Raw genomic sequence first — 15,826 nt, 5'->3', positions numbered from 1 at the left:
TAATGCAGAGGTGAGTTTAATTCCAGACCAGCAGGGCGGGAAGGTTCAGAGTCATGGGGGTCCCTCCAGTCTCTAGCTGACCAGTAAGCCTGGTTTCTTTTACGCTTTTGAGATCTGTTCCTCATCTTTCTTCCACTCTGTCCAGGACCTTGTAATGCGATCCTTTTCATCGCAGTTGGTAGTGGGAGCCGAGCACCATCTAGTTCTGCTGGTCTCACGGTTGTGGAGACTGATGTTTGCATAGTCCACTGAACTAATTGTTTCCATGTGCCTTTCTACTTTCACCACGCTTCTGTCCTCTGCACAGGGAGAGACCAATAGTTGCACCTTGGATGGCTGCTCATGAGCTTTGAAGACTCCACTTGCCACTCACCAAAGTAGCCTATCGAGCACTGTCTTTGGGAGCTATGCTGTGCCAGTTGACCTTGGTGTTTCCTGAGACTATGGTTCTGGGGCTCTAGATCCAATGACTTCTCGTTACCTTATTTTAAAGGCGTTGTTGAGGCTGCAATTATGCTTATAAATATCAACAAAGTAATCATCCAAGTGCTGGGGCAGGGTGGAGTTGCTTTATAGAGACATTCTGATGAATATGGCTTATTTAATAAGGAAACCCATCAATTCAAAGCATTACATATATATTAACATGTTTTGACGAGCATATAAAACCAAGGACTAAAGCTATGTGGGAATAGGAGTGGCATACTGTTAAGAATTTTCTCTAAAATGCCTGTTTAGGTTTTGAGGGAATAGATATTTTATAGAACACCCTGCCATCACTTCTAATCATTAGTTCTGCAATGTAGTGTTGATATGAAGTATAATGATTATGAGAGTTGACAATGCTTCTGTGAAGTGATCTGGACTTCCTTTGCAGGGAACATGAATGATTAGCAAAAATAAAGATAAAATGAAGGATGATAGATAAAATCAGGGAAATAAATCCTCTCTCTGTGATAGGGATTAAATTTCTACATTTAAAAGAAGAAATTCTGGCATATTGTTCTCTCACCTCTGAAAATGAAATGTTTAACCTCAAAATTAATAAAAGAGGGGGGGAGAACATCACAGAGAATGAGTTGGAATTTCCCTCTGGCTGAGAGACCAAGAACTCTCATATAAAAATGCCCACAGGGAAGTGTGCTGTCAGCATTGATACACACAGCTCTACATATCTTTATGCCCAAGACGGGAGAGATGGCTATAAAGTTAGTGCGGTGGGGGCTCCTGTGGACCCATGACCAGCTACAGAGTCTGATTACTTCATCACTGCAGTATACATTTCACACAGTGTTCCTGTGCTACAGAAAAGAGCAGCTATGAATGAATTTCATATTGCTACAGGAAATGCATACGATATCATAAACCAGGCAGGAAGTCCATAAAAATTCCCCCAGGAAAAATATTTTTCAAGGAATGTGTTAGACTCGGTGGACTAGAGAAGCAAATCCAAAGACACTCGTATATGTTTAAGAAAGAGTTTTATATCAAAGAGTAATTGTATATTAAGAAAACATCCCAGCCAAGTCTTTTTCAAGTCCATAGGTCCAATATTAGCCCCTAAATCCAGTATTAGTCCAGAAATCCTTCTTTGGACTCACACAGTCATATGCAATGATGCAAAATGCAAGAAGATCACAGGCCGGTGGGCGCAAAGTCTTGTGGATCCAATGGTGGTGGAAGCATCTCTATGTTGGCATGGTCTCCACATGGTTCCACCAGCTCCCCGAGTATGGCTCTTCAACAGAAAGGTGAAGCAGATCGAGAAGGGAAGTTCCCAGAATCCTCCTGAGAAGGCCATGTCCACAAGAAGACATCATCAGGCTGTGAACTAATTCACCGGCTAGACGCCACTCCTACACTCATTTATCAAGCTGACATGAAATTACATAACTACCACAAGAAAGAAGAAAATTAACTAAATTATATCCTGGTCTTTGCTATACAAGTGGGTTTATAGTCTATGTATGAATCTCGTGTTTTCTGAGCTATTAAATTTTGTGATGAATAGCTGGATATGGCCTGGTGTTTGACATGACTCATAACCCCATAGTTTCCAATGACTTGATGATCATCCAATATAGATGTTTCTAAGAGAATCAGAGTGTATTGAGAGATTCAACTGTGCAGTTTGCTTCCTGGGGTCCCCTAGGTTCACCTCTGGTCACCATTACTGGAAGATAGGTACAGGAAAATCAAAGAATGAAATCATGGGAGTTTATTGTTTATTGGGAATTTGATCACTGACAAGCAGGAAAAAGATGAGACTTTCTACTCCCATTAAAAGTTACAGTCTTGAGGAACTGATTACAAGGATCTACATGTGACCTCCTCCCTGGGGGATGGACAACAGAAAAGTGGGTGAAGGGACATTGGACAGGGCAAGATATAACAAAATAATAATTTATAAATTATCAAGAGCTCATGAGGAAGGGGGTAGTGGGGAGGGAAGGGAAAAATGAGGAGCTGATGCCAGGGGCTTAGGTGGAGAGCAAATGTTTTGAGAATGATGAGGGCAATGAATGTACAAATGTGCTTTATATAATTGATGTATGTATGAATTGTGATAGGAGTTGTATGAGTCCCTAATAAAACTATTTTTTTTAAGTTACAGTCCCAGAAGCCCGCAGAGGCAGTTCTTCTTGGTACCAATGAGTTAGAATCAACTCAACGACAGCAAGTTTGGTTTTCTTGATTTATTCACTGACAAAGAGAGATCCAACTGTCTACAAAACTTTCCTGCTGGACTGTGACCTTGAAAAAATGGAGGCTATTTCTCAGACAGCACAATACATACTCCTGCCTTCTGTGCTGACTCTGAATGACACCGATTGAGCATTATTCTAGATGTGGCTTTGGAAAACTCCCCTTTTTCCACAGCAGTGATGGGTCCCTTCTCTTCATAGTCATGTTTCAAATACCTGTTTTAGCACACTATGCCCAGTTTTTCCTCCTTCAATTCTAAACAGTGGTGAATAGGACTTCCCGAGTATCTATCCTGTTTTGTGACAGATATGGGCACTGGCAGTAGTACACTTGTCTTAGACTGAGTTCTACAAAGAAGCAGAACCAGTGATGCTCATCTATGCATAAATAAGACCACCGAAATAAAATTGACTGCTGGTAAGTCAATTCTGTCTGCTTGTGACCCTAGAGATGGTTTATAACAAGAAAATGCCTCACACGGTTATAAACATGGGCAAATTCCAAATCCGTCGGTCAGATATTAGGCTGGAGGCTTCTCCTGATTCTCTAGTTTCTGGGGCTAATGAACCCAAGATCAGCAGGATGACAAGGAGCTTGTGGTGAGTAAAGCCACGGTCAGGCTATATGGCTGCTGAAGAGTCCTAGGATTGGCAGGCAATACAACGGGCCATTGGCTCAAGCCCAAAGAACCAGTGGTGGAGAGGCCAGATGCAGAATACAGACCCAGCAAAAAGCAAGCAAGCTTTTCTACAGCGTCTACTTATATTGAAAGCTGGCCACATCCTCACAGAGATTGTATCATGAGCGATTACTAGGTCTCAACGGCCCATCCACGGAGAATTCTGGCCCAGCTAAGTTGACATAAAACCTTAATTATCCCAGCACAACATCCTGTAAAAGACTAATCTATTTTTTAATACAAAATCATTCGTGGAAAATTACTTTGTGCTCACAACTACAATTTTTCTTGGCATACACTTTGTACAAAGTGATAGCAGGAAATTATGGAACATTTCCTGAATCTAATTCACCATAATAGATGAATTAGTAAAGGAATCACATTTTGAATATTAAATATTGTCTCGGTCAAATTTGGATGTTTTACATGTATATATATATCTCTTCCTATAACTGTGTTCAGAAGTCTCAGATCAATTTCCAATGTTTTATATTGTTCTATCAGATCACCGTTGTATTTGAAGGAAAGTATTAAGTAAATGAGCCCTTCTTGTTGTCGGTACCCTTGAGTCAGCTGCCCCATACTGGCCTGTGTACCGCAGAATGAAGCACTGCCCAGTGCTGTGCCATCCCCACCGCTGGTATGTTCGAGCCCACTGTTGCAGTCAGGGTAACGGTCCATCTGAGGCAGGGTTCTCGCCGAGCCTCTGTTTCACAAGCATGATGTTCTTCCAAGGGACAGGTCCTCCCTGATAAGATGTCCAAAGCGCAAGAGACAAAGTTTCATCCTGCTCGTTTCTAAGGAGTGTTCTAGTTGCACTTCTTCCAGGGCAGAACATTTAGTACCATTGAGATGCAATCAAACAGATTACATAATCCCGCCTCCCCCGGATAAAACAGAGACAAACTCACTGCTGTCCGGTCTATTCCAATTCACAGGTCCTCTAGAAGACAGAATAGAACTGCCCCTCTGGGTTTCCGAGACTCTATACCTTTATGGGATTAGAAAGCCTCTTCTTTTCCCTTGGAGCAGTTGGTGGCTTTGAACTGCTGACTTTGCAGTTGGCAGCGCAAATCATAACCCACTATTGTTGATCAGAAAACCAACACCCACGGTCAAAAAGCTGGTTCCTACTCATAGCCACTCTAGAGGACAAAGTAGAACTGACCTATCCTGTTCCCATGGCTATGAATCTCTAGAGAAGCAGATTGCTACACCTTTCTCCCATAGTGTGGCTTGGTTTCAAACTGCCCACCGCTGTTGGTTAGTTGCCGAGTGCCCATCTGCTCCACCAGCCCTCTGACCGCAGAACACTGACGGAGACGTGAAGAGCACGCACGCAGTAACAAAAGGCAACCAACGGTGCTATCAGCTAGCTACCCCAGGCCTCAGTTCTGTCGCAGAACGAGAAAGCAGCTCCCAGAAAAGGCAGTAAAGCTGAGGAAGGCGTGCTTGCCCACCACCTTGCAAACCTCTTTGCAGAAAATACAGGTGCCGACTCACTTGTGAAATTAGCATGACTGCAACACCACACGTGGCAAAAGGAAAACTGAATGATCGATGTTCCCTGCATAGGCATACATAGGCATAAACTACTTAACAAAATCCCAGCCAATGCAAGCCTGGGTAATACAAATGTACATTTTATCATGCGCAAGTAGGATTTAACCTCAGGACGCAATATTGTTTCACTATGCAAAAATCCAGGTGATTGACTCCATGAACAGAAAAAGTAGAGAGCAGTTTCATTCCCACACATGCGGTAGAAGCAAGTCACAAGAATTTAGCGTTCATTAACGATGAAGCTCTCAGCCAACTTAGAAGGAAACGTTCAAAACATGACCAAGGGCTGTGAGAGTTCGAGGTCCTGGCTTAAAAAAAAATTGTGTGATTTTTTTTTTAGGCTTGATAATAGGCAATTACCAAGACTTTACATGGCAGACCCCCTTGGTGGGGGATGGGAGGGCACTGCCTTCCCTAATCAGAATTGGTACACAGTATGTTACTATCTCTGAAAGGAGCTTCCCTCAGAGCCTGGGGTCTTCACAATCAGTCACGCCCTTGTGGCCAATTGCCTACCTGCCTCGTCCAGGCACCGCCAAAGCGGAGGCTGCTTTATCAGGGGTCCCCAGGAGAGGCCTCCCCGGGTGTCCTTACTACTTATCAGGGGTAAGGAGGGTGAAACTTGCAAACACGTTTCTCCGTCCCCAGAATGTTTCCGTTGCAAGTTCTTCCCTTTTCCCTCCCCTGGGCGCTGCGGCAGTCTACAGAACTGCAGGAGTCTGTTCTTGAGTTCCCTCAGCAGGAAAAGAGCTGATGTTCCTGGGGAACTAGGAGCAGGTGGAGCCAGTGCCCTCTCCAGGTTGAGCCTCTGGTTTCCTCTATCAGGAGTCTGGGTGGTGCGAAGGTTAGCACACTTGGCTGCTAACTGCAAGGTCAGAGGTTTGAATGCACCCAGAGGTGCCTCGAAACAAAGGCCTGGCAACCTACTTTCAAAAAAATCAATGACTGATAACCTTCTGGAGCACAGTTCTACGCTCACGGAGTTACATGCATCAGAGTCAGCTTGACAGTGACTGGCCGCTGCTTTTAATATCCAAGTACCGTATACACTCATGTGTAAGCCGAGTGTTTCAGCGCATTTTTAATGCAGCTTTTGTGGCAACATTGGGTGCCTCGGCTGATATTCGGGTCGGCTGATCCTCGAGTATGTACGGTAATTAAGAACTTGACTGCTGCTTTCATTTAAACTCATGTTAATGGACTGCTCAGCCACCTGACCGCTCAGCCCAACTCTCCCTGCCTAGCTCAGATCCCTGACAAGCTAGCACAGTGAGCATGGTTGTCCGGTAAGCACCGTGCCATCCTGGAAGAACAGGAAGCCTGAAGTACTCATGAGGCAGCTGGAGGCGGGCAGGATGGGTGGTGTTAACAGAGTGTAGTCAGAGGGATGCTGGGGCTCCGTTTCAAGCGTGTGGAGATTCCCTGGGGCACTTTGCCAATGGGTCTTGGAAAGTGCTGGCAGAACTCTCGGGCATCTCCTTGGGCCTCAGACATACCAATGGGGCTGGACAAATCCTAGCAGAAAGGACTGGGCATTCCTGGAGGACTGGTGGTGGTTCTGCTAAGCTTTAGGGTTCTCACAGGAGTTCGGGAGTTCAGGTTCTTCTCTTCAGCTCCTGGCTCCCTTATCACGCGCAGGCTGACTCATCCGGCGGGGTCGTAAGCAGTTATCTAGAGGGAGAGCCTGCGTGTGCTTGTGAGTTGAGTAACACTAAGTAGATCTCTGATGTGAATAAACACTGTGGCACTGTAAATTGTTGAAACTTCCGAGGCAGGAAAATAGAGTCCATTGCTATCACTTCTACCATTAGTCTCATCAATAAGGGAGAATGACATGTGAGTCCTGACTGCAAGCTCTCTGCGGGGCGCTCCTTCCAGCAGGGTGCCCTTCCCCACGGCAAAGCATCAAGGACGTCAACGCAGAGTGGCAACTGCCGTCGCGGCATAGGAACGGAACAAGTCCATCTTGTCTGGTGACCGAACAACTCTGGGATTTCTCCCACCCCAAAAATTACACCAGCCCCATTCTCCCTCCTCACACAAGAAGCCGCAGCCTTTTCCAGTAATACCCCCGCCCCCTCCAAGTCTGAGATCCACTAATAACGGCCCACCGGTCCCTTAGAGTCCTCACCCAGGTGCACCACTCCACCTGGCTCTCACCCTCCCCTGCCAGCCACCAGAAAGTTTATGGCCAGTATCCAGCTGATACCCTGTGCTCACTGATAGGGACCTGGCCCCTCCTCCTCTCCCAATTGACCTAGAGATAATGGGGAGGGAGAAAGGTCTTACTGGCTTTTGCCTGACCTCTTGGGTTTCAGGCCCAGGGGGAGAGGGAAAGGGGGAAAATTCAATGCCATGGGTGGAGTTCAATGGAGATAGGAGATACTCATATGTTTAAAAATACATTTCTTAGGCCTTTTAGCTATGGGCACATAGGTGTCTGTAATCCCTACAATCCCCAGCACCTAAATTAAGAGAAAACACGTCATGCTTTCTGGTTTTGGGTCCTGAGACCACAACCACCACCTTTGCCCAAATTTGTCTATTTGTGAATCCTACTGGAGCCTTTACAAGCCCATGTTGAAGGGCCCCACTGCCAAATGAGTGATTGTGATGATGTATGATGTAAATCCACCCTTGCAAGCCTCTGTCCCCAAGCCCTGAGAGAAGTTGCTACAGTTAGGGCTATATTGATGAAGTATATGGCAGACGTAAGCCTGCCTGCCTCCTGTGGCTGGTCAATGGTCTGGCCATTTGACCCCATCACGGGACAACCTGGAATTGACATTTACAAGGCCCACTTTGCATCAACTTTTGTTATTCATGTGGATGCTCCTCAGAGAGACGTCTCCATTTAAGACGGGAAACATAATCAATAAGCAGACCCTGCTGGTCAATTAACTAGAGAGACAGAAGTGCCCTCTATCCAGATTCCTTGAGCCAGTCCAGGGAAATCATGGCCGACACATGTGTCACGTCGGGCCTCTCTTCATTTCACGCGTCTGCAGTTGAGACTTTGTCTGGTTGGACCCGACTCTCCCTGTAATTTCCACTTACTGGCGCCGCACTAATCAAGCTCAACAAGACGTCAACGGTTACCTGTTCATGTTTCCTGGGAACATTGTACATGGTAGCAGGACTGGCTATGCAAGCCAAGCTTCCTGTCATAATTTAGGGGATGTGATGGACTCCTGACGTCCCACATTGCACACAAGCTACAAGAATGCTTGAGCATTCTGATGGGCACGTAAAGGACAAGCTACAGTGGCTCCTGAGAGGGCACGAGATCATTCTAGCCCAGATAACACGCTTCCTACAAGTTGTCTGGGCTCTCAGCGATTTCTCAGTCTGGGACTCCTCATTTTTACTGTGCATCTGCTCAGCAGGGCATTCTCTTCCGATTGTCCGTACTTCTTTCACAGTTACAGACACCTTGGTCTCTGGGGGGCTCAGAGGGTGCCCATTCCCTTTGCCTCTCTTCTTAAGACTCTAAAAGATAGCAGGTCATACTGGTTATAAAAAAGCAAGGGGGGAGATGCAAGGGATGGGAAGTTAGAAAAATCAAGCGTAAGCACACAGGCGTTGTGGTATGCTGGGCGCCCACTGCACACTGAGAGGCTACGTTTATCGAAGGTGAGGTCTTTACGGCAGTTTGACTAGGGATGAGTAAATGAGAGTAACGAAACCAGAACCTGCGCTGAAACCTTATGAGAGTGGATGTAATTTTCCAATAACGATCTGTGGAGGATGGCAGAGGACTGCGGTGCACGGGGTTTGAGGGGAGCCAGTTAGAAGGCACTAACAGCAAATCGTTGTTGGAGCAGACATCTGACCTTCTCCTCCTCCTCCTCCTCCGCTTCCTCTTCCTCCTCCTCCTGCTCTTTCTCCTCCCAAGCAGTTGGGGAGCCCAAAATCGTGAACTGACTTTCCAGTGAATAGCCCCCAGGTATTTTGTTGATTGTACAACTCTTTTTTTAATCCTTTCTTATTTAATCATTTTATTGGGGGCTCATACAATTCTTATCACAATCCATACATCCATCCATTGTGTCAAGCACATTTGTACATTTGTTGCCCTCATCATTCTCAAAACATTTGCCTTCTTGAGCCCTTAATATCAGCTCATTTCTCCCCTTTCCCCCTTCCCCCATCCATCATGAACCCTTCATAATTCATAAATTATTATTTTGTCATATCTTACACTGTCCGACATCTCCCCCAACCCCCTTCTCTGTTGTCTATCCTCCAGGGAGGATGTTATATGTAGATTCTTGTCATTGGTTCCCCCTTTCCACTCCACATTCCCTCCACCCTCCCGGTATCGCCACTCTCACCACTGGTCCTCAAGGGGTCATCTGTCCTGGATTCCCTTGTTTCCAGTTGCTATCTGTACCAATATACCTCCTCTGGTCTAGCCAGATTTGTAAGGTAGAATTGGGATCATGATAGTGGGGGGAGGAAGCATTTAAGAACTAGAGGAAAGTTATATGTTTCATCGTTGCTACCCTGCACCCTGACTGGCTTATCTCCTCCCCACAACCCTTCAGTAAGGGGATGTCCAGTTGCCTACAGATGGGCTTTGGGTCTCCACTCTGCACTCACCCTCATTTACAATGATTTGATTTTTTGTTCTGATGATACCTGATCCCTTTGACATCTCATGATTTCACAGGCTGGTGTGCTTCTTCCATGTGGGCTTTGTTGCTTCTGAGCTAGATGGCCGCTTGTTTACCTGAATTGAATTTTTATTTTTAAAGAAAAAATACAGTTCTTTATAAGCCTACTCCAACTCTGTCACCTTTTGGGGGGACAATCATTACCCTGAGACATCAGAGCTTGTCAAATTGCCCGCAGCTAGTACAAAATCAGAGTAGCACCCCCTTTATGATGTGCAGCACCCATGCAGAAAAGCCGGTTTACCACTACCCACCATTTCTTCATGCTGAATATGGTATTTATTATTTTTCACAGGTAGGGAAAGAAGAAAGCAAACCTACTTTATAATTATTTCAAAACCCAAATTATTTCATCTTCTCCAGTTATACAAGGAAAACTATTTTAAATGGGAAAAGTGTTCTATAAGTGTACAATATAATATGAACTTACATTGAAGAACCAGAAACTGCTCAAAGGAGAACTTGCTCAATTAGAATCTGAGATTGAAGGTTATTTTATTTTTAAGAACACATCATTCATAGGGGACAAAAAAGAACATGTCCATCTACAGATGACGGGGAAAATGTGGTACATGAATACAATGGAGTATTAATCAGGCCAAAAGAGGAATGCAGTTTTTACTGATATATGTTGCAAGATGTTTTCAAAAATAAATCTTGGGGGCAGGCCCCAATCCCAACTACATGGGCAGCCCCCTTCCCCGCAGAAGAATAAGCTATCCCTCAAGGACAGGACATGTCTGATCAGAGCACACAGGAACAAATGAAGGGAGAGGAAGAGAAAGTGGAACACATCCTGGCCCACCAAGCCCTGAGGACAATATTTCCGCTAGAGCAACCAAAGCAGAGAGAGGACCGTAAGGCCAGCCCCACTATGAGTCAGGACATCCCTCACTGATCCAACACTAGACAATACTGGAGACACAGTGCAGGAGTTGCGCCAAACTGACCCCACCACACTGAGGCGAAACACTAAGGGTGTGCAACAGAACAGCAATGCTAACAGAGCAACAAAGTCCCCAGGGAATATCAAAAATAGACTGTGGGGCCAAGGCATGGCACCCCATCAAACAACCAGAAAACACCCTAAAGGTCAACAAACAGACCTTGAATTATTTATGTCTTTCTTTTTTGTTGTTTTTTCCTTTTGTTGCTTTGTTTTGCTATCTTGTTTTTCCTGCATATTATCTCTGCATGTCTATCTAGATAAGATAGGTGGAATGAACAATTTTTTTAAAGAAAAAAAAGGGAGAAATCGGCAGCCTCTACGGCTGTCAAATGGGGGAGAGAGTATTTCAAGGAATGTGTTTGAAGAATGTGCTGGACACAATGGATGGATGCATGGACTGTGATAAGAGCTGTACCAGCCCCCAATAAAATCATTGTCAGAGGAAGCCAGCCTCTGACAATATCATGGATCCATAGGCGCAATTGTATGGCGTTAACATATAAAGATTAGTAAAGTCATAGCGAATAGGAGGGATAGGAGAGAGAGCAAATTAAAGGAGTCAGACACATTTCATAGTAGCATGCTCACCTCTCCTGGACGGCCATGATCTCAGCAGCCAGGGCTGCACAAAGTGGGAGGAGGCGAGAGGAGAACGGTATTTATTTGGGGGCGTGCAAGCCTTTCCAGATTACAGGTAACTATATACATCATAGGAAGGGGTCGTACCATAGGCAATACAGTAATGGGAGGGGGACGATCTAAGGGTGTACACACAATCGGAAGGGATTAGGGGTACACATGTGACAGGATGGGTGGACCTGAGACTCAAGATGGCAGTGTAACCTTGGTCATCCTTGACCTTTACTCTGGGCTCTCTAGGAAGACAATTACTAAATTATACAGATAGAAATTGTTAACTGGTAGATTGATATGTGTGTGTGTGTTTACCATAATAATATATGTGTGTGTGTGTTGTTTATCATGCATGCTCTTTTGTATTGATAACAAGGAAAGGACAACAGTGGAATGCCCTCACTTGAGGTTAGCTGATAGAGGACAAATGTCAGTTCTCATTTTTTTAAATGTTTATTTTTGATTCACTGATACACAATTCAAGCACATGCAGAAGAGTTGTGCAACCATCTCCACGATTAGCTTAAGGATATTTCTTCTTCCTTGTATTCGTTGTTGATAGCTCTCTATTCCCCACCAACTTCCCCTGCCATGTCCCTTTGAAACTGTTAATCCAGTTACTGTCTCTATGGGTCTCCCTATTATGAGTTTCATATACAGAAAAACATAAAAAAGTAAACAAAACCCTAACAGCCCAACAAGAATGGCAGACTGAAACGGAATAAACTCAGTAGAAAACAAAGTAGGAAATATTAGAAACTGGAAAATTACACATTGGATCAATAAGGAGATCGGATGACACCTTTGTCACATTCTGACCTGACGATAAGGTAGTAATTGGCCTTCCCGTCTTGCAAGATGCCGGGTGCCAAGGCTGAGAAGCCAAACACCAAGGAAAAGAAGCCTGGAGCCAAGAAAGCAAGTGCCAGGATACAAGAAGACTACAGTCGAGGGCAAAGACCTCAAGAAGGGGAAGCCACCCCTGCAGCCAAAACCCTATCCTAGTCAGAGAAATGGGCCCATATTCTCGCTCTGCCACATATTCCAGAAAGGCCATGTGCAAGAGGAAGTATTCAGCGGCCAAATCCAAGGTTGAGAAGACGAAGTTCCTAGCTACTGTCACAAAACCAGTTGGTGTGGCCCTACGGGGGACAACACTGGAGACTCAGTGTTGGGATTGGCCCGGACTGACCCTGCGACACTGAGGCAAAACATTGAAGGCTTGCAGAGGAGCAGAGAGCTCCTGAGGGAGTGCAAAGGATAGACTCGGGGAGGGGGGGGGGCAAAGCATGATACCCCATTGGACTTGACTAGAGGACACGCCTAGAGTCCAAAAATCAGACCTTGATCTACTTACAGGTTTTTCTTTAAAATTAAAAAGAAATTTTTTCTTTTTCATTTGTTTTAATTTATTCTTTTCTGGGTCATTGGTTTTCCTTTTTGTTGTCATCGTTGTGTTCTCTTTTGTCGCTTTGTCTTGCTATGCCTTGTTTTGGGGTGCATGTTATTATCTCCGCAGATCTAGCTAGATAAGATAGGCTGGATGAACTGTCTGGAGGAGAAAACAACGGAATTGATGGTTCTGTGGGGACATGGGAGAGGAGGAGTTGGGGGTAAGAAGGTGGTGTTGACCAACCCAGGGACATGGGAGCAACAAGTGAACCAAAATTCATGGCAAGGAGGGTGTGAGAGGTTTGATAAGGGCAATGTAATGTTGAGAAATTACTGAAACCCAAATGAAGGCTAAGCATGACAGTGGGACAAGAGGAAAGTAAAAGGAAATAGAAGAAAGAACTAGGAGACAAAGGGCATTTACAGAGGTCTAAATATAGGCATGTACATATGTAAATATATTTACATAGGATGGTGGGGAAATAATCTACGCGCATATATTTATAGGTTTAGCATTAAGGCAGCAGATGGACATTGGACCTCCACTCAAGTACTTACTCAAGGCAAGAACACTTTGTTCTATCAAATTGGCATTCCATGATGCACACCTTCATGTACTTCATGACCATGATCTTTGATTTTGCTGATTGGAACTTTCACACTGCTGCTTCCTAGGCTGAATCAACATGGAATCATTTCAAAGTACATTGAAATGGCCAGGCTTCTCAAACAAAGAGAAAAAGAGAATGAAAAATACTTCTGCTTTCTTCAGTGAGATTAATGGCATGTATATGGTCCCTGGAAAGTTTCTACTGTGCTGTCTGTATGTAAAATGTTGTACAAGTAGCGTTTGCACTCTCCCTGCCCTGAGTTACTAGCTCTCCAAGACTGGTCAAGCAAGGTTTTGTGCATAGTGCTTTTCCTGTCCAGTGCTTCTTCATCCATTGACCTAAGACGAGCAATTCATTAGGGCACTGATTTGTTTTTTTCCCCCCAGCACCCATCGATAATTGAATTATTTGGATGCAAGCTCCTTAACATAATTGTGAACTTTATCCTTTAGTCCCTTCATTCACCAGTAGACACATGTGCTTCCGAGAACTCCTCGGTTTGTCCTCTCCAGAGGCCAGGAGGCCTTTAGCCAAGGGCCAGGATCGCCACCGTGGAGAGCACCTGTCCTTCCACCAGGCTCCGCAGCCCCCGACTCATTGCTGGACAAGGACAGGGGACCCCCCTCCTGTTTCTTTCTGGGAGGGATGTAGCCACTGAGGTGAGGGGCCAAGCTCCGTTTTGTAGAGGGCCTTACTTTGACCTTCGTTTCCTTCCAGTCAGGATCCTGGACAACCGCGTGCCTGCCGAAGTTTTGCTTCATGGCAAGTGTTCTGCCGCAGCCTGCACGTGCACACGGAGACGGGAAAGGGCGCTTCTGGTGGAAGGAGAGGATGTGGCTCTGGCGGTTGAACACGGTGGTGTAGGTGAGCCCATGGGGTGTGAGTCTTCGAGTGCTGCTTGAGGTGGTCTTTGCTAGAAGATCTCACGCCTGCTTTCCTCTGGATGGCTTTCACGCCTGAATATCAGGAGCTCCGCCCATGTCTTTGCCACAAAGGAACCTTCCTTTTGACCTAGGCAGCCCTCGGGGGCCTTCTCGCGTCTCTTCCGCCTGCTGGGAGGAGATGCACAGTGCTTCCCGCATCCTTCCCGGTTCCACTGGATCAGCTGCTCGCCGATGTGCGGGCACTGGTGGACTTTCAGCTGCTGCTGCTACTTGAAAGTCTTCCCCCAGCCTTCCAGTTCACACGCGGACCGTCTCTGCCGATGCTCCCGTTCGCGCGCCCGTGCCTCTTCACGTTCGGCTTGGTGGTGCATTTCTGACCGCGGCCAAGGGCCTCACAAAGGACCGGCACGGGCGGCCCTCGCTGGCGAAGACTTTCCCCCGGCCCAGGTCTGCGCAGGCGCAGGCTTTTCCCCCCGGCCAGGTCTGCGCAGGCGCACGGCCTCACTCGGCGTGCTTGCGCAGGCGCGCGCCGAGCTCCCAGGCTGTGCCCTAGGAGCTGCAATCCCGGAAGGAGCCGATCAACTTCCGGGGGCGGCGGGGCGGCGGAGCAGCGAAGTGGGCTCCGCGCTGTCGCCGGCCGCCGGGAACGCGTTGGCGAAGGTCAGGGAAGGTCCTGCCTCGGCGGCGGGGCCGGCGGCTCCAGCACGGCCCCGCCTCGGCGCGCGGCCACGTAGGGCGGAGCCACGCAAGCCAGCCGCACTTCCGGGTGCACGCGTGGTGGGCCTGCCAGGGACTTGGGCTGACTGCTGGAGCAGTCTCCATGGAGCTGGATCCAAGGTCACGGTCTGTGTAACAGGAAGTTAGGTCTGCTGTCCGCTTCCAATATCTGGCTGGCTTCACGCATTCAGAGACCGATTTTGCCGCTTCCGATTGAAGAGACCAGTTAGAAGAATCCCCTACACGATCAAATGAAATGAATTCCTAGTGTGTGTTGTTTTGTCCTTTGAGCAGCACTTACCGTAGCTATTCGTTGGGAACATTGATCTTTTCTGATGGATGTAGAGCATTTGTTCCCTCCCACCTTAGACTCAAACTCCTGAGAGCCTTGTCAATAGCAGACTTCCAAAAGATTAGATTTAGGATTTTTAACGTACTTTTCATTGCAAATTTTCAGCTGACCAGAACTGAAAGTGCAAAGAAGGGTCATACTCATGTCTATGACCTTCACTCCCTCAACCAGCCACTGAATGACAGAAGTCTTAAGTTAGTTAACATCTATTTCTGTAGAAAATAGCTTATCCCACTGATTTCTTTAAAAAAAACAACATTTTATTAGGGGCTCATAAAACTCATCACAATCCATACATATACATAACATCAATTGTGTAAAGCCCATCAGTACATTCTTTTCCCTAATCATTTTCAAAGCATTTGCTCTCTATTTAAGCCCTTTGCATCAGGTCCTCTTTTTTTCCCCCTTTCTCCCCGTTCCCCCCTCCCTCATGAGCCCTTGATAATTTATAGATTATTATTTTGTCATATCTTGCCCTATCCGGCGTCTCCCTTTACCCCCTTCTCTGTTGTCAGTCCCCCAGGGAGGAGGTCACATGTGGATCCTTGTAATCAGTTCCCCCTTTCCAACCCACTCACCCTCCACTCTCCCAGTATCGCCCCTCACCCCCTGGTTCTGAAGGTATCATCCACCCTGGATTCCCTGTGCCTCCAGCTCCTAT

At 46.3% G+C, this 15,826-nt stretch overlaps 1 pseudogene; it reads right to left on the bottom strand.

Moving 5' to 3' along the window:
- Positions 1 to 10,132: 10,132 nt before the first annotated feature.
- On the bottom strand, positions 10,133 to 14,583 carry LOC142459438 (transcription factor IIIA pseudogene; annotated as a pseudogene).
- Between the last annotated feature and the right edge of the window lie 1,243 nt (positions 14,584 to 15,826).

This window comes from Tenrec ecaudatus, chromosome 10 (genome assembly GCF_050624435.1).
Source record: "Tenrec ecaudatus isolate mTenEca1 chromosome 10, mTenEca1.hap1, whole genome shotgun sequence".
NCBI lineage: Eukaryota > Metazoa > Chordata > Mammalia > Afrosoricida > Tenrecidae > Tenrec > Tenrec ecaudatus.
This window is presented reverse-complemented; position numbering and strand designations above follow the sequence as displayed.